Consider the following 22,503-nt stretch of genomic DNA (forward strand, 5'->3'; position numbering starts at 1 on the left):
AAAAAAAAAAAATAAAAACGAGTTAGAGGAGAATTTTAGAGTATTTTTATCCCTGAATTTGAATATTACATTCATTTTTCACGAAGATATATACTAAACGTGAGAAAACCCCCAAAAACCTCCGGCTAGTCGTGACGTCGTACTAGGATCCTAGGCCCGCCAAGCGCGTGTCGCTCGTTTGGGCAGCGCGTGCAATCGCAAGCTTGCCAGGTGCATTGTTCCGCACTGACGTCAGTCGTGACGTCAGTCGTGACGTCTATTTCTGACCTTTTCGAAGAGAGCAAGAATGCACGCGCACAGCTTTGACAGGTGCTGAAGATGCGTCAGAGCAGGAATTCCGAAAACTTTTAGTATCGCGCCACGCCCCGTGCACTTTGATATTAACTTTCAAAAATAATTTCTGCAGCCTCCGTGCACCAAATTGAAAAACAATCTCGATATTCGTGATCTTGGAGGCCACATGAAGAGAATTTTTGTGATTTTCCTTAAATACAAAACCGTTTCCGTCTTTTGAGAAGCATTTAGTGTGGTACAGGTAAACAAATTGTGTTTTGTTTTGTTGTGTTTTTTTTTTATTGAGGAAAAACAAAATTGGCGAATCATTGTGTTCTGTTCGGTTTGTGGCGCAGCTCTTAGTTCCACCCTTGAATGGAGTTGGAGAATCTGTTCCAGGCTTACGCACTGCAGTTTCCAACACTCGTCAGGTCCATTTAAAAAAGAAAAAAAAGCTTCTGTCATATTTCGCATAGCACGCTGCGATCTTTCCGGCACATCCGTTCAGCTTTTCATCCATGGGGACCTTTTTGCGCCTGTGGTGTTCTGATACATCGGTGCATGTGGCTGCGGGAGCTCAAGACCCCGTCGCGTTCACGCCGAGCCTCCTCGAGCAGGACCATACTTTCGTCATATCTAGGGTTAGTAAAGATGATTGAAGTTCTCGTTGAGCCTTTGACGGCGTTTTATCTCACATGGTATACGCAACAGCGACACGCAACTATTATAGCTCTCAGTAACATGATGGCGCCGCTCGCAGCGCGAATGGCAATAAATTGTGTCGACAAAAATTAAGGCCCATACCGGAGTTGGGAAGAAATACTCAAAAATGTTTCTGGAAATACAGATACTGGGATATATGGAAAACGGAGCAAAAATACTGATACTCAAATATAGCTGTAAAAATGTATCGCAATACGTAACGGAAATACATATTAGAAATAAGCAAAAAGTCTTTGGAAATACATATACAAGAATACATTTCAGTGAGGGCAGAAATACAAATATTGAAATTCTGATACTGTAATACATTTTACAAATTTGTTTGAGACGCCAACTGAGATTAAGCTTGAAGTGTAAGTTTTTGATCACGAAATTTCTTTCTCGCAGACTTGGCACTTCGCCTTAAAGTGCCAAGCGACGTCGCCTCGCTGTACAGTTCCAAGCGGCCAGGAGTCCTCAATGGGCTCAAAAACCTCCGTCAAGGATTGACCGTGGTTCCTTTCCTGACATTCTGTCTGTCTCATGAGTGATGCAGTCAACTTTCCGAGGAAGAGGGGGCCGGTCAGGATGGTGACGACCGGTGATGATGTTCACCCGATGCAAGTCCCCCGGGAAGTCGAATAAGAAAAAAAGAAACTACACTGAAAGTTGTTCGATCCCACTGCACACATTGCGACGTTGGTTGACTTTACGGTGGCCAGTGTGGCCACGTTTATTATGAAACAAGACAACTCAACAATGAGTTAAAATCCCAAAATTAAACACCGTACTTTTGTTCCCAGTCTTCCAAAATCGAATCGAAGCCAATCCTCCAGAACCCTCTCGGGGATTCTTTTGTAGACTCCCAGGGGCCTCCAGTCCCCTCAGGGTCCAACCAATCCCTTCAAATTTCACGACTCCCACGTGGTACACTGTTCTCCATTGGTCGGCGAGCTGTCAGCCTGGCACACCAACCGCCAAACCTAAATTTCTTGTAGAGTTGTTCACTGCAATTTTCCCAGTCTGACTGGCGCCAACCGCTAAGTTATTGCATCGGGCAAAAAGCGAAAATTTTACAATGAGCGGCAAAACTCTCTATATACAGGCACATTCGGCTAAAAGCTACAAGCCTCTACAAGCGCGGGCTGTCCCGGTCCCGGTCCGAGCAGACTCCCGAAACCCGAGACACTTCTTAACGACCGCGGGGGGAACCGCTCCCGCATTGCGGCCGCTCTGGCCCCGCCGAGACTAACATAGAAAGCTAAAAAAAAACAAAAAAAAACACTGCCGACGCAACTCTGGAAAGATAAACTTTCCCAACAAAAATCACCTTAACTAATAAGCAGGATTTCTACAAACTTAACAGATGCGAAAAGACTTCGACCTCTAAATAAATTCCATGTCACCCTATATTCCATCAAAACGTCATCATGCTCCTTTTCAATAAGGGCGCCCCTGTCAACAGTGATCACATGACGTCGCGGAGGAATGAGCTGGTATTCTTGTATCTGTAGGTGTGGCCTTGAACGTAAAATTTTACCCAGGCTGCTGTATGAAAGACCAATACGTAAATTTGTTGTAGGTGACTTCGTCGAAGATCATGCAGGCAGTTGCCTTTCGAATTTTTGAGAGCAGTGGACCAGCTGAATCATCCTGGAACACATGTCTTCTGTTACGGTTGAAAAAAAACGATACGGCGGCATCGTTGTTGTGACGGTCCTACCTGCAGACCCGTCAACGCTATGCCGCATGGATGGCAGTCCTCGAGTTTGCCTAGCCTCATGTCAAGAAAGACCTTTATTAACTCCCTTATTGCTTCGGGGGTTTCGGGGTCGGGGAACGGTCAACACTGAAGCCTTGGAGAGGTCTGCTGCCATGGCAGCTGCCCCTAGTCCCAGGGGTAGTCGTCCACACCGCGTCATTGGGACGTCGTCGTCCAGGGTCGCTGTCCGGTGCGTTAGTCAAGACCGCCACTCGGCGTAGTGCCCACACTCCCCACGCCAGCGTACCCCGCCGTCCTCGCTCCATTCTGTGACTCGTTTACCCCCAAGTCGGCAGCAAGAGAGAGCCACCCTTTGTCTAACTTCCCCTTTTAAGACTTTCCTGGCTTAGTCCCTCCAGGCTCCAACCGTCCAATCGGAAACCTTGCCGCGAGCCGACCCTTTGACGTCAGCGCTGGGTGAGGGAGCGCTTTCCCGTCCCTTTTGGAGGGATCGGACATTCCAATACAGGACGCCGGTGGGAAACGGGAAGGTCACGGAGGAACAGGGGGCCGGGAAGAGGGTCTCCACAACCTCCCCTCCCTCAAGGCTCGGACTCCGGGAAGCTTGAGTCGACGGGGGGCGGACGGTCTCCTCTGCAGGCAAGTCGCTCAGCTGAGTGTAGCCCATGATGACGAGCACCCTCGATGATGATGGTGGCGGCACCAAACCAGGCAGGTCAGCGGTGAACGTTGATTCACTGGGAAGCTCGCGATCGACGAAGCGCGGTTTACGAACTGGTCCAGTGCACCACAGCTTAAAACACGGACGGGCGCTCAGGCACACGCCGGCTCTTAAAGTTCGCTTCCGTCCCTAATATTCCAGGCAGCGAATCACGCAAAAACAAATACCGGCACGGTATATCAGACAGCGGGAAGAAACCAAAGTCCTTCGATCGTTGGACGTGCCACGAAATACAAACAAAGCATGAAGAACGTCACTCTACATGTTCCAGAGGTACGCAAGAGGAGAACTATTGCTTAACTAAACATTATGACAACTCACAGTATACTCAAACCGTACATACGCCCACTATACAACGTTTGCTCCTATAAAACTCAACCGCATTCTTTTTAAACAGTAAACCATTTACCAGTGCGCTACAACCGCACACTTCTGACAACAATAATAATCTCTAACCCACTCTCGAAAAACGCATAACACTTCGAAAACTAACAACGATCTCCCGTAAAACAGAAACGGCCACATATCCGGTCCCGTTCGCGAGGTGCGACTCGAAAAAAACACGCTGCCAACAGTAACAATTCCCCAAGAGAGCCACTCATGCACTCGGCGTTCGCGACACCCGAGCTACAAACACGCTACAACCAAGCTACGCGGCGTGCCTTCATCAGAAGATCAGAATAGATAATCACCTTACTGAGAGGCCGTTGTTCCGTGGTACCGGCCTCTTACACCAGTACAAAGGGAACAGTATCTAATAAAACTTTGGTTGGGGCTTGTTGGTTCATGTCGATTAAAAGTTTAAAGGCGCGGACAAACAGGACGAAAAAAGACGAAAAAAGATGTCGTACGTGTTGTACGTGTCGTACGTGTGTCTTTGTTTGTCCTGTTTGTTCGCGCTTTTTAACTTTTGAATCAACAGTGTCTATATTGTGTGAACACCAGATTTTATTGGACAGCCTATAAACAATTATGGTCCCGGGTTTCGTAACATTTTTTTCATTAATTACAGTAACAATTATGTTTGAATGGCGGGTTAAATTATGCAAGAACCTCTAAATGTACTAGCAGACGTATAAAATAACTTTTAACCGACATCTACACCCCAGCTTCGAGTGTCCAAATTTCTTGTTTTCAGTTTTTTAATGCTACCCGGCTAAAGAGGCGGCATATATTTGTTTTCTTATATATAGCTTAGTATGAAAACCTGAGGAAGATTGATTCCCATCTAAGAAAGATAAACATTCCTCACCAATACGTGATTCACCTCTTCATTCCCAGCTTCAATAAAAAACACTGTCAACTAAAACACTGGATTCCTCCAATTTTATGACATAGTCTTCAGCCAGTTGAACAGCGCCTCTCGAATTTCCGCTTCTAATTTCGATCAGAGCTCGATACACGACACCTGAAACGTCACCGCTAGTGTCATCTGACCGTGCCGTACCAGCAACAAACATATCCTTGCTGACAAACAGGAAAAAAGAAAAAAAATCTGTGGTCACATGTCACGGTGTTATTCTTAGAAAATAAATCGCGCCTAGACCCTCATGTAAAGTTTCAATTCACAAGCAAAAATCACTTAACAGAGCCTATAAATTTAGAATAAAATAACCCCCGTACGATGTAAATACTTCGGCGATGTAAAATAGTAAAAGCAGACCACAGCCAATAAGCTCATCATTCATGTGTCCCCCCTCCCCCCCCCCCCCCCCCCCCCCCCCAAAATCTTCCAATAGACCCTTCAGGAAAACTGTGGCACCCCCGCCGTCTGGTGGACGCATTATAACTTTCCGATGTCCGGCACGTGAAATTATCCAGGTATCGAAGACAAAACTGACGTCGGTTCAACATTTTGTGATTTCAAAACCCAGAGAAGTCGAAGGAAAGCAAAACAGGCTATGTGATCACCTCCTTTTGTGTTTGTAATGATAAGAGGAAATTAATCGTACCACTTTGAAGATATATAAAGCGTTCGAGTAGACACGGACGCACACCTGAACAGGCCTACAATGCCCCCTCCGCGATGTGAAGGGATTTTCCAGAAATTCTTATCGGGTTTTCTTTAAGGTACTCATACTTTCATGTCCGGCAAACGGATGAATGCATCCTCAATGCGCGCATCATGAAACAAATAAGCTAGTTCGCCTCACTTCAATTTGCCCTTAGAGTGCTATAGCACACAATAAACTCAAAAAAACTGAAGCATCTAGGCTAGCTTGTTACCAAGCCTTTATATCAAAAATAATTATTATCTTAACGTTTTTCGCACCTGTTCATATAGAAATCTTCTAGATACTCGTAACTTTTTTTTCGCTTTTCGGTTATGTAATTTGGCTTTAAGATGATGGATGACACAACGTTTTGAGGCGGTCACCCACATCTAGTAACGTAGATTGAATACTTTCTGAACGGAACAAACGAGAGGCTAGAAACAGCGCGAAGAGTAATTTCCTGCATTGTACAACAACCGTAACGGAATGCTGGCAGTTTGTAACTCGACGCAACACAAGCTTTACATAAGTGCGCATTTCGTGCACGTACAATGTAACTTGCGTTCTGCATCACAATGCTACATTTACTCCCTCTGTTAATACTTTCGTGTAGCGGGATTAACAATGCGCATGACCTTTACGTAGAGCCGACGTACACCAGCTGTCGAATAAGAAAACATCTGTTTCGGTTCTGCTGGGCTTGGCTTTGCTTTCTATTTGTTCTTGAGGCCCCTTGGCTGATACAAGTTTAAAGTATAGAACAAAACTGGTTCAAACTTGGCAACGAACGACGTCACAGGAGCCGAAGTGTCATGCTGTCTGATGTGATCCTGGTGGTAGGCGCTAGAAGTGCCAGCAAAACGTACAAGCGAACGATCGTACTTTTGCTCGTACCACCACTGGTGTGACATCGCAAGGATCCCGGCCGGCGACAGCATGGCAATTCTACGTTGTCATCAGACGCAAATCGAGCGAGGGATTACATTTTAGGACGCGATCGCGGCAAGAGACGGAGTTGCGTTCACGGCACCATAGTTTGGAGTAAGCACTAAGCATGTGGATGCTGATTAAAGGCCGACGACCAGACAGGATATTCTGCTGGGCAGAACATCCTCCTCACCCTGGGGTAGGAGGAAACGGGTAACGATGGACAGGGTAGAAAGGAGGAGAAGAGGAAGCTCGGTAAAATTGGAAATCGTGAACTGATCGGCGATCTTCAATTTTAAGTGACTGACGAATCGCGAGAAGGTTAAAATTAGCACAACTACACAACGATACCAAAACTTCCGTCGCAGCCTTGATGTCATAAATATAAATATATTGACACTAGGCTTGTGTTAGCCTAGTAGCAATTTTATTTTGCTTTCTCTCTAAATAAATAATTTTCTGTATAGTACAATACCGGCATAATAAACGGACCGAATGATCACGTTTTCTTAAAGGAGATATTGCATCATATAATTGTCTGAAGCCGCTCCTTCGATCACTCATAACTTAAAAAATTAAGGGCATGGTGACTCAAGAGCACCTTGTTATCGCTTTTCAACTAATGAGATTGCGAGATTTCCCGATTAGAGCGCTAAACAACCAATAAGAAAAATAAAAATAAAACTTATAATATTAAGCCACACTCTGCGTCTCTTATAGCTAAGCGATTTTGAAAGCACCTATGAATAAAATTACTGCAGTAAAATTGCCCAACCCCATTTAAACCCTACGCCTTTTTAGGCTGTGGTGCAAGGCGTAACTCAAACTATTTTTCGCCCGCAATATCGCGCACGGTAATTGCATGATAGCCGTTGACCTTCTCCAGAACACTGGAGAAATCTCATATAAAAATCAAAAGTTCGATTTTAAGTAACTTACTCAAGGCATACAGATGCTTCTAGATAAATAGGATGCATACTTTACCGGCAAGAGCTGTAGCATGGCTAAAAATAATCAGTGCACCCGAATACATTTTACCGTGTAACAACACACGAACAGCTGAGAAATGAAGAGTAGAAACTCTGAGACTGTCTGTCAGAAACCGTTTCAAAAAGAAAAAGCATCAGCGCCCTTTACAACCACAACATACAACATTTAGAAAATAAAAACTAAGAAAAATAGTGACGTATTCGGCAAGTGACATTCATTTCGCAGGTGGCCCCTTTGAAACGTGAGAGCCATCTAGTAGCAGTGCGAATTGCTCCGATTTCTTCGCACAAATGACGGTGATAGGAGAAAAAGGTCGCCTAACTTGAACCACCAACGGCCTGTTGACTCTAAGGCGACTTACAGGGACCACCTTGTTTGCAACGATTCCTTCCTTTCCTAGGGTATTCCTTCGAAGACGTTCGCGTTTTCTAGTGACGAGAAGCTGCGTAGTAGCGCCGCTAAATCGTCTAGTTTGGCTCGGCACATGGTGTGTAGACTACCTTTTGAAAAGGGCCTATTGAAACGTGTAAAAAAAATACACCAGCGCTTTAGTTATCGCGGTGGATACTAAACATGGCTTGAACTGACGCCGCATGAGCGGCAGTTGCGGTGGCCTTTGCTTGTTGTGCACGTACCTCCTGCAGCAAGGCATGAGCACTGGTATGTACGATGACGTAGCAAAAAAAAACGCCACATGTAAACGCCGCGGTTTACGAGGCATATTTATGTCACGTGACCAGCCCCTGGGAGGCGCGCAAGTACAAAAGCGGTTTCCGCGGAACGCCTTCCGAGAATTTCTTCTTCTTTCGATTTATGAAGTGCGATTATTGTTAAAGAAAAACAGCGAAAAACCTTAAACTGGAATTAACCGCACATTCGTTTACTTTTGGAGCGGCATTAAAGTTGCCAGCAGGGAAGGTGAAAACAGCATTCGTGGACTACGTCGGCTAGAGGGTGTTTCCACGCCAGGTCGTACAATGATGGTCCGGGTCACAGTTTTTATAGTTATGTAAAAATATATGTAAAGCCATATTCTTGAGAGGAGCATTCATCTGTATGCGAAAGTCGTAGCTAATTGTTTTTTCAGGAGATTGAATATTTCGAAGCTCTAGGCGTTGAAATTGAGAAGGTTTCGCATCGACTTCTGCCTATCTCTAATACTCAACTCAAGACGCTGTATTTCAATCACTTTTGTTAGGAATTCGATATCTTCGAAATATACTTAAAAGTACTTACCACTTTTTCTTAATTATATTTTTTAGCACCTTGTGCTCATTATATCAAATACGTTTTTCAATCTTTGAGAGAAGCTTGTCAACGGAATGGTTTACCGGAATACACCACTTTCGAAAATCGCCGCTTCAGAAGGTCCATGTGTGAAAATAGGTGAACGCGTGCTCAAGCGAGCGCAGGTACTCCCTCTTACAAGGAAGCAAGCTGCGGCTGGATCTATTGAGCTGCAGAGACTTAGATTGGGCTCCTCCAAACTTTCTTTTGTTCTTATGTTGGCTTATTTTTTGTGGGTGCGAGACACTCTTTTTTCGAAAGCCAATAAGAGTCTCACTGCTGATTTGGTGTGTGTGTGCTGGAATTGCACGTTTGAGCCCTTCATCAGTTCCCCCTACCCTCCATCGCATGCCGTAAACAGCTTAAACTAGACGGAATTTGCAAAACCACAGGCGCTTACCACAACGCGCAATGCCGTGGAGTAGGAAGCGTCATCTGCTTTTGGATAGAAAATTAGACGTCATTAGTGCCCCCCCCCCCCCCCCTCGTTGTTGCCAGTATAGCGACAGTAAGTGATTCGGAGGTACACGGGGTAAATTCCAAAATGTATGTTGGAAAAAAATTATTTTGATTAAAGGGGCTGCGCAACGACATTGGGTAGGAATATTTGTTACTTTACAAAAGCTTCTTGGCACTGGTGGAACCCAAGAATACTCGAACCCAACACAACTGCCCAAGAACCGTCTTCGTCGCGGCGGAATTCAAAGGATGAAAGCGGAGCTTTTCTTTCAGTCTCTCTTCCAAAACCGCGTTTTGCTCCTTCGCGAAATTTGATGGCAGAGCTCTGGGGACAACTGCAACAGTACGATCCCCGGGAATGCGTCATCGGGCTTTGCGGTGACGATATTTAAATGCTGCTCACACAGGAGACGCGAAGACTGCGTACGAATTCGATCTGGGCTAATGACAATCGATGCCTCGACATGCATTCGGGTAGTGGCCTGTGTCCAATCGCTGCGACGACGACAAAAGCCGAGCCATAAGAATGTCTGGAACTCAGCGCATATCCTGTGCTTTGCCAGCTCCAGCACGTGGCTATGACAAACATTGGCGGCATATAGTCGGCTCCGGATCACGTGGCCGTTTTTTCTGGCTGCGACTGGAGGGGGTGAACGGTGCTCGTTTTTCTTTAATTTTTTTCTGGAACGTCTATTGCGTGGTGTGAAAAACAAATGCGCGTTTCATAGGTCATTAACGACACGGATCCGTTTTAAGCGGTATTTTCGCAAGGTACAAAAATTGTTGCATCGCCGCTTTAAATATTTAGCATGTATAGTCACAGGTGGCTATTTTGTACGAGGTGAAAAGTTCTGTAAAAATAAATGAACAATATTTTGTCCGATATTGCCAAAGTTTTCAGCAGTGAAGCAAGCCAACATCTCCTACATATGAAAGCTTAAGTGCTCAATTTTTCTGCGTCACTAAAGAAGGCCACCGAAGGCCAGATATTGGACAGGACCGCGGCGTCAGTGTTCCGCTAGGAGTTGGGTTTTCACTGGTTGGACACGACTCCTAGCCGAACGTTGACGCCGCAGTCATACCCCATCTCTTCCCCATGGCGCATTGTTTAGTGACACAGGAAACTTCCCTTGTTAGGCTTTCTTATCTAGGAGTCGTTGAGCAGGCACAAGGCTGGCGAAGCGAGAACGCGGATAATATTCCTGTCATCCGCGAGAAGGAGAAAGTTTCCTTTTTTTTTCAAGCCCACCACTGGTAGAAAATATAGAAAGTCTTCGTTGAAGATTCCGACAAAGGATATACCCAGAATGATGTCTAAAGTGTAGAAAGGTGTAGGAGGGATGCAGGGCAACACGATAGATGGCGCCCATGCGTTCTCTCGTCGTAAGCAGGCCCAAGTGGTGTGTGTTGCACTCGGTCATACTCAAAAGGTGAACCTCTGAACCAATCTCAAGCAGCATTTGATGTCTTGTGCTCGGCGACGTGTGGATCACTGCAGATTAGATGATCCCAAGGAAGCGACAAATAAGTACTAAAAATTATTATACCGGGATGAAGGAAATGAAACATGGTTTTTAGGCCGAATATATAAACTACGCACTGCATAAATCTGAAGTTCGGTGCGGATGGAGCACTCGAGGTGATGATAAATTGGTGAAAGTTACAACACATGGCAATACCTAGATCAAAAAATACAAAAGAGAATCCAGACATTCTTTTATCAGGTGTTTATCTATAAGCTTAACATTCATCAAACCGACATTTGAGATTCAGGGCGTCCGTATCAATTACGTCAATAATAAAAAAAATCTTGTCAGCAAAAAAAAAAAAAAAAAAAAAAATATATATATATATATATAATGTCGTATTTTTAACTGACAAGTTTGTTTTCCCACATATACATGGAATATGCCCGTAATCTCAGATTTCGTTTTTATAAATATCAGGCTTGGTGGATGCCTCCTCGTTGGGCAGTTTTGACTTTATTCTGTATCTTTTGATCCAGGTAACATCATATGCTCAAGCTTTCGCATTTTATTACAACCTCCCCCCCCCCCTTCCCCCCCCCCCTCCCCAGCATCATAATCCCAATGAGTTCAAGCTCTCCGAGATACGTAGCTTTATTATGCAAGCCAAGAAACCTGCTTTTATTTTCTAGACCTAACTTACTTTTTACTGCGTTAAATGCGATATCATTTCTCTTTATTTTTTTTATTAGTCACTTTGCTTTTTTGCTACCTGCTACAGATGTTGGGTTTCCAAAGTCGACAAAAGAAAACTATGGTACGTGCGAGAAGAAAAGATACACATTAATGAGGGTGCACTCCTTCACAATTGAAACAAAGGCTTTATTGTGCATGCTGTACTGTGTGGCACCAAGTAAAATTGATTTATTTGATTGATTTGATACAAGTTGATAGAGTGCTCCAACTCTTTATTGATTTGTAACTGAGAAGATATTTGCACCTACGGAAATTGCAGCCCCTAAGATTATTTCAATTTTAAGGATTCAATTGAACCAAAACGAGATGTTAAACTTGTCTCTTTATTCCTTTTTCAGGGAAATTTCTGATGAATTTGAAGCTAAAGGAAGTTGATAAAACGTTCTTAGAGGCATCGTCCTAAAGAAAGATGATAAAAATATGTCAACGTATTGTGATTCTTTTATTCACACATCTTCAGGTATGACATTTGAGATGGCAGTTTTCCAGCTTGTAACTCTTAGAGACCTCATTGTCAATATTTGCGCAGTTTCCGAACCAGCACCGCTGAAAAATAGAAAGTAAATTTTATCTCAAATTTTTTTACATTTGTCGCGGAAAGACCGAGGAATGTGAGTCTGCCCTGAGAATGCGCTTGGTACTCACCTTTAAGCAGCCCGCAGTAATTTTAATGTAGAATCTGTCTTGTTATGCGTATAAGGCTGGTTTCGGCCGTTGGAACATCATCTGCGTTACAAATAGGCATTCGAATATAATCGGATCAGGTTAGCGGGAAGATATTTCTGAATACATTACGTTACAGTACATGTGTGTATACATGTCCGAACATCACAAGACAGAACAAACATAGACGTATACGCACGTATATACTGACAGAGAAAAACGCCTTTTCCGTCACTACGAGTTCATACGTAGGTTTACACTGTTTACAATTATTTAAACAACTGTAAAGATTAAACCCGACGTTTTCGTCCCGTTTTTATTTTCATTCTTTCCGGTTGCTTAGTTCTATTTACCAACACGCTTGTTTTAATGTTCTGCTTATTTGTTTTCAGTCCCGTTCTAATGTGTCTGTGAGCAACATGTGACTTGCCGACTCAGTTTGGTTTATTTTAAACCAGCCATATCATAGCACAGTTGCAGAAAGGTTGAGATTAACTAACAAGGCGTGGATTGTAATTGTCCTCAAACTAGGAATACTTGAAGTAGGTAAGTGGCGTTTGATCAATCCGACGTCTTTTCTTATTTTTTTTACTTCTACGCCGTTTAAAACAGTCCTTTTGTTGGCAATCCGCTCTAGTAAATGTAGAATCCAAGCTTATGACAGATCTAGGCAGTGTCGTGTTACGAATGTATCGGATAATACCTTAAGTATACTTTGTTGGTGTTCACTTCAGGCAACGCCCATCAAACCCCCCTCGACAGCCCCGATGGAGATCACACACGCAGGGTACGAAGAATTTACTGCCTCACAGGGAGACGATCTGGAAGCAGCGCCTTGTATTTTTACCCTCCCGTGACCAACCAACCGCGAACTTGCCGCCTGAGTTCTGCCCCGTGCCATCCTAGCCTACTCACTTGGCCCTGCGGGACAATGTCCGATCCCCTCGTGGCTACGATCCCCACAACCTTTGAGTCTGTATCTCCCTATAGAGGTATCTTTTGAATAGGTATTGACCAGATTCATCTTAGAGATATTGCATGCTACTTTTATCAACTAAAGGATGCGCTACTGGCTCTTTTAAACTGAATATTTTCTACACGTGTTGCGACCCTTAGGTCCTAATAGCTGATTCTACGTCCGCTACATTGAGGGAACACAAAAGGACGTGGGGAACTGCAGGCTGATGTGTATAAGGCCTCTTTTTCTCATATCACGGAAAAGTATATCACCAAGATAATGAACCATTTTGTTAAAAAAAATTATTTAAATAATCCCAGCATGAGTTCACAAAGAAAAGGTGCACGATCGTGTTGCTTGAAGATTTTGCTGATATTGTGAAGAAAGCTCTCAATCAAAATAACAGTACCTTGGTTTCATCTTTAGAGTTATCAAAGGCTATTGATACAATGGACCACTCAACATTGCTCGATAAGGTTTATGCATTACCCAGGTAGCGTTAAGTCCTGCGCCAAAATTTGCAATTTGTCTGGGAGTTTGGGGTCTTGAAAAGCCCCAAGAAGCCAAAGTAGAGCCAATCTTCACCTTCTTTGGCAAGAGTCTGGGTAGTATGGCTCTAATTCGTCAAAGAACTGACAGGGTTAGGCTTCACTCCCTATTATTTCGGCTGTCATCTGGCCTTCCTGGGCCAAAATTGCCAAACAAGTGCCAAAGTTAGGCTTATTGCCTGGTAGTTCAGCTGCCATCTGGCATCTCTGGGCCCAGATCGCCACAAAAGTGACAAAGTTAGATTTTACTTCCTGGTAGTTCGGGTGTCATCTGCCGGATCTGGGCCGAAGTCGCCAAACAAGTGCCAGGGTTCGGCTTACTGCCTGAGAATTCGGCTCTCATCTGGTATCTATGGACCCAAATCGCGAAGCAAATGGCAAAGTTAGACTTTATTTCCCGAACTGTTCGGCTTTCATCTGGCATTTCTAGGCCTAAATCGCCTAACATGTGCCAGAGTCAGGCTTCCTGTAGGGAAGTTGGGCGGTCGTTTGGCGTCTATGGCAACAAATCGCCAAAAAAGTGTTAGAGTTAGGCTTCACTGTCTGGTAGTCCGGTTAGAATCTGTCATCGCTGGGCCTCAATCCTCTAACAAATAATAGAGTTAGGTCATCAGAGAGGGTCCTGTTGGCGCTGGTTTATATATGTTTGGAGATATAGACAGATAAGGTATTGGTAGGGTGAATATAAAAGATTACAAGCTCAATAAAGCCACCTAGATCAACACTTGACGAAACTACGAGGCCTGTGACTGGCCCGGGTCCAGACGAGGCTGAATGTGAAATGAACGACAACCAGATGAAAGATCTGACGGCCTCATCAAGCGCCGCTTCATCCTGCGCAGAAATTTCTGGTGAGCTTGACGACTCATCGGAAGCCTTCCAATTTCCAAAGCGCCGCAAGAGACCAGGGACCGCCATCAGCTTCGTATCATCTGGCGCGACCGTAATCACAACAGCACCGCTTCAGCCCCTCTCAACGTGATTCTGAAGCCCACAGATTCCGACAGGTCACTTGCGAAAATCAATCCTCTAAAGATCTCTGAAAAACTCGAAACGACCGCAACAGATGGTATCATTCTTGTTAGGCCAAATCGAAGACTGAACCTTCTCGCACTTGATTTGCAGAAACACAGAATCAACGAAAGCTCTACTAAAACTTGAAAGCATCGGAGGAATACCTGTGAAAGCCTACGCAGCGCACTCGCTTGAAGCAGCCAAGGAAGTCATCTACGGAGTGCAGGGAGACATCAGTGACGTCCAGCTAAAATGTTCAGTTCGGGCTACAGCTCCCGTTCTCTGCCTTCGGCGTCTTGGGAAGTCAGAGGTTGTGACATTAGTATTGAGCACTAACACCCTACCTGCCTACGTCACCATCGGATACACGAGGTACAACGTTGAACCCTTCATCGAAGAGCCTCGACAGTGCCCGAACTGCAGTTCGTATGGTCATATCTGGGGCACCTGCTTGAAAACAAGTCGCTGCAGTCGCTGCGGTGGAGCTCACGACAGGAGCAAGTGCGACACAGAAGACCTTATATGTATAAACTGCGCCCAAAACACAAATCAACATCTCGTCAGTACCCTAAATTCAAACTTAAAAAAAATATACAAGTGCAAAAACTACGCTGGAGTGGACTACAAGTCCGCAAGATCAACCATACTCTCCTCAAACGAAAAAGTGGAGGCAAACCTACCTGACACAACTGAACGTAGGCAACATCAAAACCACGTTGCTAACAACTCTACAGAACTAGCCGCCATATCTTCTGTTAAGGGTAAATACCAATCGAGAAACGGTAACACAGAAACAACAGGTCGTACAACTTCAGAAGACAAATCAAACACGTCTAAAACAGCAACATATAAGCTCACTGACGCTAAGGAGTTTCCAATCCTTCCCCATCGCGAGCCTCCGGATAATATTAATTCCAGAGGTCACTTGGCACTCTCCTACAGCAACAGCTTTAATAAAACTACTTGATTACATCCTTCCACTCATTCAGCTATGGTGTCGATAAATACACGTCAATTACACGCCTCCACCTACATTTTCACACAGTAGGCCCAAGCACTCTATTGAAAGGTTACGTAGTCGAGCAGCTATCTTTCAGTGGAATGCAAGAGTCTACGTAATCGGTTATCAAATTTGCGACAGCTTGTTTTCAATTATCGTTTTCCTGTTATAGTAATATTAGAATCACAAATTGGCTCAAACATATGACTATCAGGTTTGAGCTCTTTTATTCCCAGAGAAGTTCGGGTTTAAGCAGGGTACTTCTTGGAATTAGGAAAGAACTCACCTTCTTTTTGCATACTCTTTCAAGCACCGAACTAACGAATACATAGCTGCAAATCTCCGCAAAGGAGCGATCATTTTCTCGATAATTGCGGCATACATTCCGCCAGGTAAAGCATTTGACAAGCTTAGACTAGAAGATATAATTAAAAAAAAACACCAAGCCTACATATTTTGACAGGCGACTTTAATAGCCATCGTCCAATGTGGGCGGTAAAAAAGGATGGTACTCGAGGAAGAGCCTTAGTTGATCTGGCCGACAAATATAATCTTACGGTTCTCAATGACAGAAGTCCCACGTGCTTCAGTGGGGTGACGATGAGTAGCCCACTAGACATTTCACTGGCATCTGCATATCTGGCCATCAAGACATCATGGTTTGCGGACATCGAAACCCAAAGAAGTGGTCACGTCCCCACCTATATCACAATAAACAAAGTTTGCTGCGAAAAGCTGGGTACAAGTTTATCCTACACTAGCTGGATAAAATTCCAAGAAAAACTAGAAACAAGGCGTCATAAGATCGCTACTACTGAAGACCTTGCGCAGGTCATTGCGTCCGCAAAATCAGAAGCTACAAAGTCATACAAAATGGCTAATTCGCAGGTTGCTGTTGATAGCGAATATGAATGGCTTCGCGCTATTCGCCATCATGCAGAATGTAGAGCCCGAAAAACAGGCAATTCTGAAGACTTGAGAGCATCACGGCGAGCGCAACAGCACGTACAACGGCATTTAGACAAGCTCTCAAAGAAACGATGGAGAAATAAGAGCGCAAGCCTAGATCCCAGAAAGCCTTTGACACGCATTTGGCCAATGATGAAAAGCCTTCGTAATAAACCGCCGCAATTGCATTCCTTCCGATTCATTGTCTTGAGTCGAATACTCTCAGAAACCGCCGCGGCAGATGAGTATTGCGCAAAGATCACCTGTTACACGCCAAGCTCTAAATCTAATATCAGCATCAAAGATTAAATAACACATGCTTGTACGCTAATAAAAGTCCCCTTTACACTAAAAAAGTTAGAGATCGCGCTTGCATCATGCAACAATAGGTCCTCTCGAGGGTCAGACGGAGTTGCTTATTGTGCCTTAACTCATCTTGGTGAAAGAGCACAGCGTTTTTTACGGGACTTTTGTAACACATCATGGGAATCTGGCACAATACCAAATGAATGGAAGGTAGCTCTTGTCCTGCCTATTCTCAAGCCTGTAAAGTCACCTCTTGATATTAATTCCTATCGACCAATCGCACTATCAAGCTGCATCGGTAATACAGTGAAAAAAATGGTGCTTACACGGATCGAATGGGACTTTGAGAACAGAGGCCTATATCCACCCCAAATGTCCGGATTCCGAACCCTAAGAGATGAAAATGCAGAAAAAGAAAACAAACGCTCCTTTTCCTGACATCAAAGCGAGATTTGATTCAGTGGAACACAATCCGATACTTGTTCAAATGAAAAACTTGGGATGTGAAGGGCCTGTAGTCACGTGGATATCAATCTACCTTAAGGGAAGGTAAATTTGCATTTCATCACAAGACGGTGACACAGGACACCATGAAGTAAAACGAGGGGTGACCCAAAAGGGTGTTCTTAGTCCAATTCTATTCAATATTATATCAATCATTGGTCTTCTCAAACTTTCAGACACAACAAATATATCTTTATATGCTGATGACATTTGTCTTTGGGTATCGAGCAAATACTTATACATAAATCGGACACGAATACAGAAAGCGATTAACATTGTCATAAGATATCAAAAGTTTCGTGTGCTACATATATCTTCCATAAAGTCAGCCGCTGTTGCCTTTACAAAAAAAAGGATACTAGCAAATATCCCATATATGTAGAAGGAACACCGATAACCTACGTTCCTTAATACGCCTTTTTAGGTGTAACTGTTGACAGATATCTCACAATGGGCCCTCATATTAAACGACTCAAAAATAAATTAAACTCTTTCACCCAAATAATCCGAATGATAAGCGGAACAAGGTGGGGTTGTTCCGTCTCAGCAACGACGACCCTCCATAACTCTCTTTTTGTAGGGCTCGTACGATACAACTTACCAGTTATGAACGGAGCCTCAAAGACTGTTATGAAAGATCTTGGAAGTGCCCAGGCACAAGCACTGCGCTCTTGTTTGGGCCTGCCCAAATGCACATCGAAAACGGCACACTCGCTGAGGCTAGGGCACGTCCACTTTTAGCCTTAAGAAGTCAAGAAACAATCAGAACTCACCTTCGACACGTCACTCGCAATAAAAATCACTTCCTTTAAGGACATTGTTGATTCTAAACCTTCCTCTAGCTTCTCCAAAATCAGTACACTCCTGAAAGACTGTCTCCCCAACTTATTTGAGGCTGCGCTGAATCTGAAACTTCCGCTTTGGATGTATCCCCTATTACAAATTATAGCAAACATTCCAGGTATACAAAAGAAAGCAGGGACATCAATCGCCGTGATTACACTAACAGCCCTAGAATATACCCAGATAGCACCGGGTTCTGGGCCAAAACTTGGCTTTTGTCTGGGAGTTTAAGGCATTGAAAAGCCCGAACAAGCAAAAGTAGAGCCACACCTGACCTCCCTTGGCAACAGTCTTGGTATTTTGGCCCTAATTCGCCAAACAAGTGCCAAACTTAGGCTTCACTGCCTGGTAGTTCGGCTGTCATCTGGCATCTTAGGGCCTAAATTGCCTAACAAATGCCAGAGTTAGGTTTACTGCCTGGTAGATCGGCAGATATTTGGCATTTTTGGGCCAAAATCGACATACTAATGCCAATGTTAGGCTTCACTTTTTGATAGTTTGGCTGTCATCTGCCACCTTCAGGCCAAAATCACCACAGATTTGCCAGAGTTAGGCTTGCTACCTTGTAGTTCGGTTGGCATCAGGTATCTTTGGGCCCAAGTCGCCAAACGAGTGCCAAAGTTAGGCTTAGCTTCCCGATAGTTCGGCTGTCATCTGGCAGCTACGTGCCAAAATCGCCAAACATGTGCCAAAGTTAGGCTTCGCTTCCCAATAGTTCGGCCGTCATCTGACAGCTACGGGATGAAGTTGCCAAACAAGTACCACAACTAGGCTTACTGCCTTGGAGTTCGGGTGATAAGGTATTCGAAGTGCGCGGGGGTCTTTATCTTCATTAAATAGAAATCAGGGTTTATTCGATTGGCCAGTTTATCGTATTTTGGGTGTCTCTTGAATCCTCCAGTCCGAAGGTTGGCTGATTGTTTTGACGCGGCTGGACCAGGATTTGCAAACGCAAATTGTGCCGGATGTTGTACTCGCGCGAAGGTACACACGCCAATATCGGGACGCACCGTGAGACTGGTTCGACATTAAGGCGCGTTCACACCGGCGATGCGATCTAGTCGCGCGATAACTTTCATCGTAAAAGCGACCATCGCGGATAAAAAGCGACGCGATTTGAGCAGTCGCGTGCTGACCAGGCTTTTGGCGATGCGATCTAGTCGCGGAGAAGCTGAGCCAATCAACGGAGTTCGGGGCGAGAGTTTTTGAGAAACGACTCGCCAACGAAGGCGTCGGACTCGCTCATCGCACACGCCAGAAAGACCATCTAACTACTTTTATAATTTTTTTTTTCCGACGCGATTTAATCGCATCGCGCGACTGCTTACATCCCCGGTGTGAATGCGCCTTTTCAGAAAGTGCTGCCATCGAGCTAGCGCTGCGCGAGACTGATGTGCGCACGTCTCCTCAACATATATCATTATTACGCGGCACATTGCAAAAGCGAGAGTGGCTCTTTGCGTCTCTTGCATTGTGAGTTAGCATTGTCAAATCCTAGCCACAACGAAGAGCGCAAACGACCGGGGCTCCGTTGCGCGTATGCCGCATCACACTTGGGGAATGAAAATGAAATCCCTGAACTTGTACTACTTTAGAGTGTTAATACTTTTTAAACATTTAGAAAGCGGAGAAACAAAAGGGAGGATACAGACAAGACAATCTTTCAACTTCAACAACATTTATTTTCGGTTTCATGCCCAAAGCCTGTGAGAGGACGTGAAAGGAAAATCTTGGGGAAAGGAGAGGAAGCAGAGGAAGTGTACGCGATCCATTGCGGGGCCAGGTACATCGAACAAACGGGCCGATGCCTCAACGACCGACTCCGAGAACATCGTGTGGACGCCGAAGAGCTGCTTCGGATTCTCAGCACCCTATCGTGATTCGCGGAAGAAAATGTTCCGGCTGCGCTCCTAATTTCGCCGGCACGACAGCCATGGGATGCCAGTGCGAACGAGTCTGGAGAGAAATAATTGATGTCTATCGGATAGCGACAAGCCCGCAAAACTGCGGGCTTGTCGCCATCCGATAGGCCTCGATTACAAAGTATAAAAATAAAAGTATATATGTGCTGATCCCAAACTAATATGCTAGCCATTGTAATGTATCTCTGCCAAGTACTTAAGTGTTATTTGCTTATATTTTCAGCTACTTGGGTGCCTCAAGATCTGGAGATCCGATTGGCCACAAGCTCGGACTCAACCTTCTTGCGTGGTCTGGCCAGAACCATGTGACAGGTAATCCTAGCAACAAGAACATCGCAGTATCTCCCTGCCTGTGACTTTTGGTTAGCTTCGTGACTGGGGAGTCCTCGTCCCACCAGGTGTTAGGTATGTCACTCAAAATAAGCATTCTTTTAACCTATTCCTTAAGTGAAACAGCAAAAGCACTTCTAAGCCTAAAATTCAATAGGCGTATTAATATTTTGGGTTTGATGGAGTTACAATTACAAAAAGAAGTCTGCTGACATGATTACCATGTAAACTTAAAGCCGGCGGATACAGGTTCGTCGGTGTCACAGAAATAACTTCTCACAGATGGCTTCGCTCGTGCCATACCTAAATTCTTAAAATAATCATTGTGTTACGTTTGAGTCATCAATTTTATGTACCTATCGTGTTCATTAGTCGGGAGATGTGAAATATAAAACACAGGAACTTGCACATTGTCAGCTCTGCAAAGATTTATATAGTGAACAGAGCATAGCATTTTCAACCAAAAAAAAGAAGAAAAAAACAATTCAATGCAAGTCTGGTTTCAAGGTTCCCATATGTGTAATTCCTCTTCATAATGAAGCGAAAACTGCTTAAGTTGCGGCGTACTACAGGCTCTCTATTAGTGTTAAATGTCTTATGGAGTTTTAAACAGCTCGCACCAAGAATTTTCCTAAGATACATAGGTTTATGGAAATTATTACGTGGATGTTTGCAGACACTCATGGTGAGACCAATCTATGATATCAAGTGTTCCACTTGTTCAGAATTGATTAAGCCTGTAAATATTGTAGGTCGCAAATTAAGTTTTGTTTGCTATGAAATGGGCACAATCGTGCGTAATGACTAGCTGTACCTAGGGGAACTTTACACGTTTACTACGGCAAGATGGGTCCGCAAAACTAAGTATTTGTTTATTGAACTCCTGGGCTAACCTTGTCTCTAGCAAACATTTTATATTTTTTGCAATGCTGAGATAAGATTCTGCAAATTGTTTTTTTAGAAGTACGCTACATACTTCCAGTTCTTCAACTTTCTCGGAAAGCATTCGAGAGATCCAAACCCTGTAATGCACCGAGCGAACTCACCAAATGACGCGGCTGACAGCTTCTTTAAATCTATCATAAACAGTCAGCTCTGTAACAGTAATAATGGCATGTCACTTGCTTATATAATGCTCATTGTCGCCTATCAACCTTCTTTTTCCGTCTATGCTCATTCTAGGCACACTCATCCACGAACTCCCTCTCGAGAATACAGCGCTTGGTTCTCCGAAGTAATTTGAATGAGCGTAGATGCAACATGTTTCTTAGAGTGTGCGTCAAACACATATTCTTCACATTGAATGTGCTAACTTTCTTCACGACCATATCTATAATTGTATCCACATTCTACCTAAAAGTTAAGTGTTTATTTTGACACTTGAGTTTTTGACAGCACTTTTCTACACATCTCAACTTCTCGAGCCTTACTCATACCCATATATCTTGTCTTTCAGTATTACATTAATATATAAAAGTGTTAATGCCGAGTGAGAGTTCAAGGAACCGAATCTGTCAGGCGAGTTAAGCAAGACCAATACAAATCTCCACAAAGAAAAATTTGTTAATGGGGGCTGTATGTGCTTAAGAATGGCACTTGCCATGCTAAAAAAATGCCAACTTGTTAGTTATGCAAGTATCACAGTGCTGCGCCATTTCCGATGTATCACAAAAAAACTCAGCGGCAAACAGTGCATCTAATGAATCTTTAAACTGCCAAACTCTCAGCCTAGAAGTTCTATTCAAGAACGTTCCCCCTCCACAAAAGTATTTAGATATTTGAGCGACCGACTCATGCATGACTATGTGGCAAATATTCTTTTCATTTCCATGTGCATTATGGTTTACAAGGTCTAGTTTGCATTGATTTATTGCATTCATGCTGAATCTCGGAACGGTTCCCTGGCTATGAATAAAGAGATAAACATTTCTGGAAACCAAAAATTTGAGAACGAACGAAAGGAATGATATTAGAGCGGTATCTTAGATTTTCTTTTCTTTGTCTTATCTATAATTTTCAGTTTATCTCATGTAAGGCATTTAGTTTTTTGGAGTGCATCTCTTAGGCACCCCTTTTCCGGTGTCAGCGTCGGAGTAAGTGCCCCGCTAACCTTAGCGGAAAATTAAACAAATGTTTAGGTCGCGTGACGTCAATTTTTTTCACTAAATC

Source organism: Ixodes scapularis, unplaced genomic scaffold, assembly GCF_016920785.2.
Source record: "Ixodes scapularis isolate PalLabHiFi unplaced genomic scaffold, ASM1692078v2 PGA_scaffold6__148_contigs__length_123643588, whole genome shotgun sequence".
NCBI lineage: Eukaryota > Metazoa > Arthropoda > Arachnida > Ixodida > Ixodidae > Ixodes > Ixodes scapularis.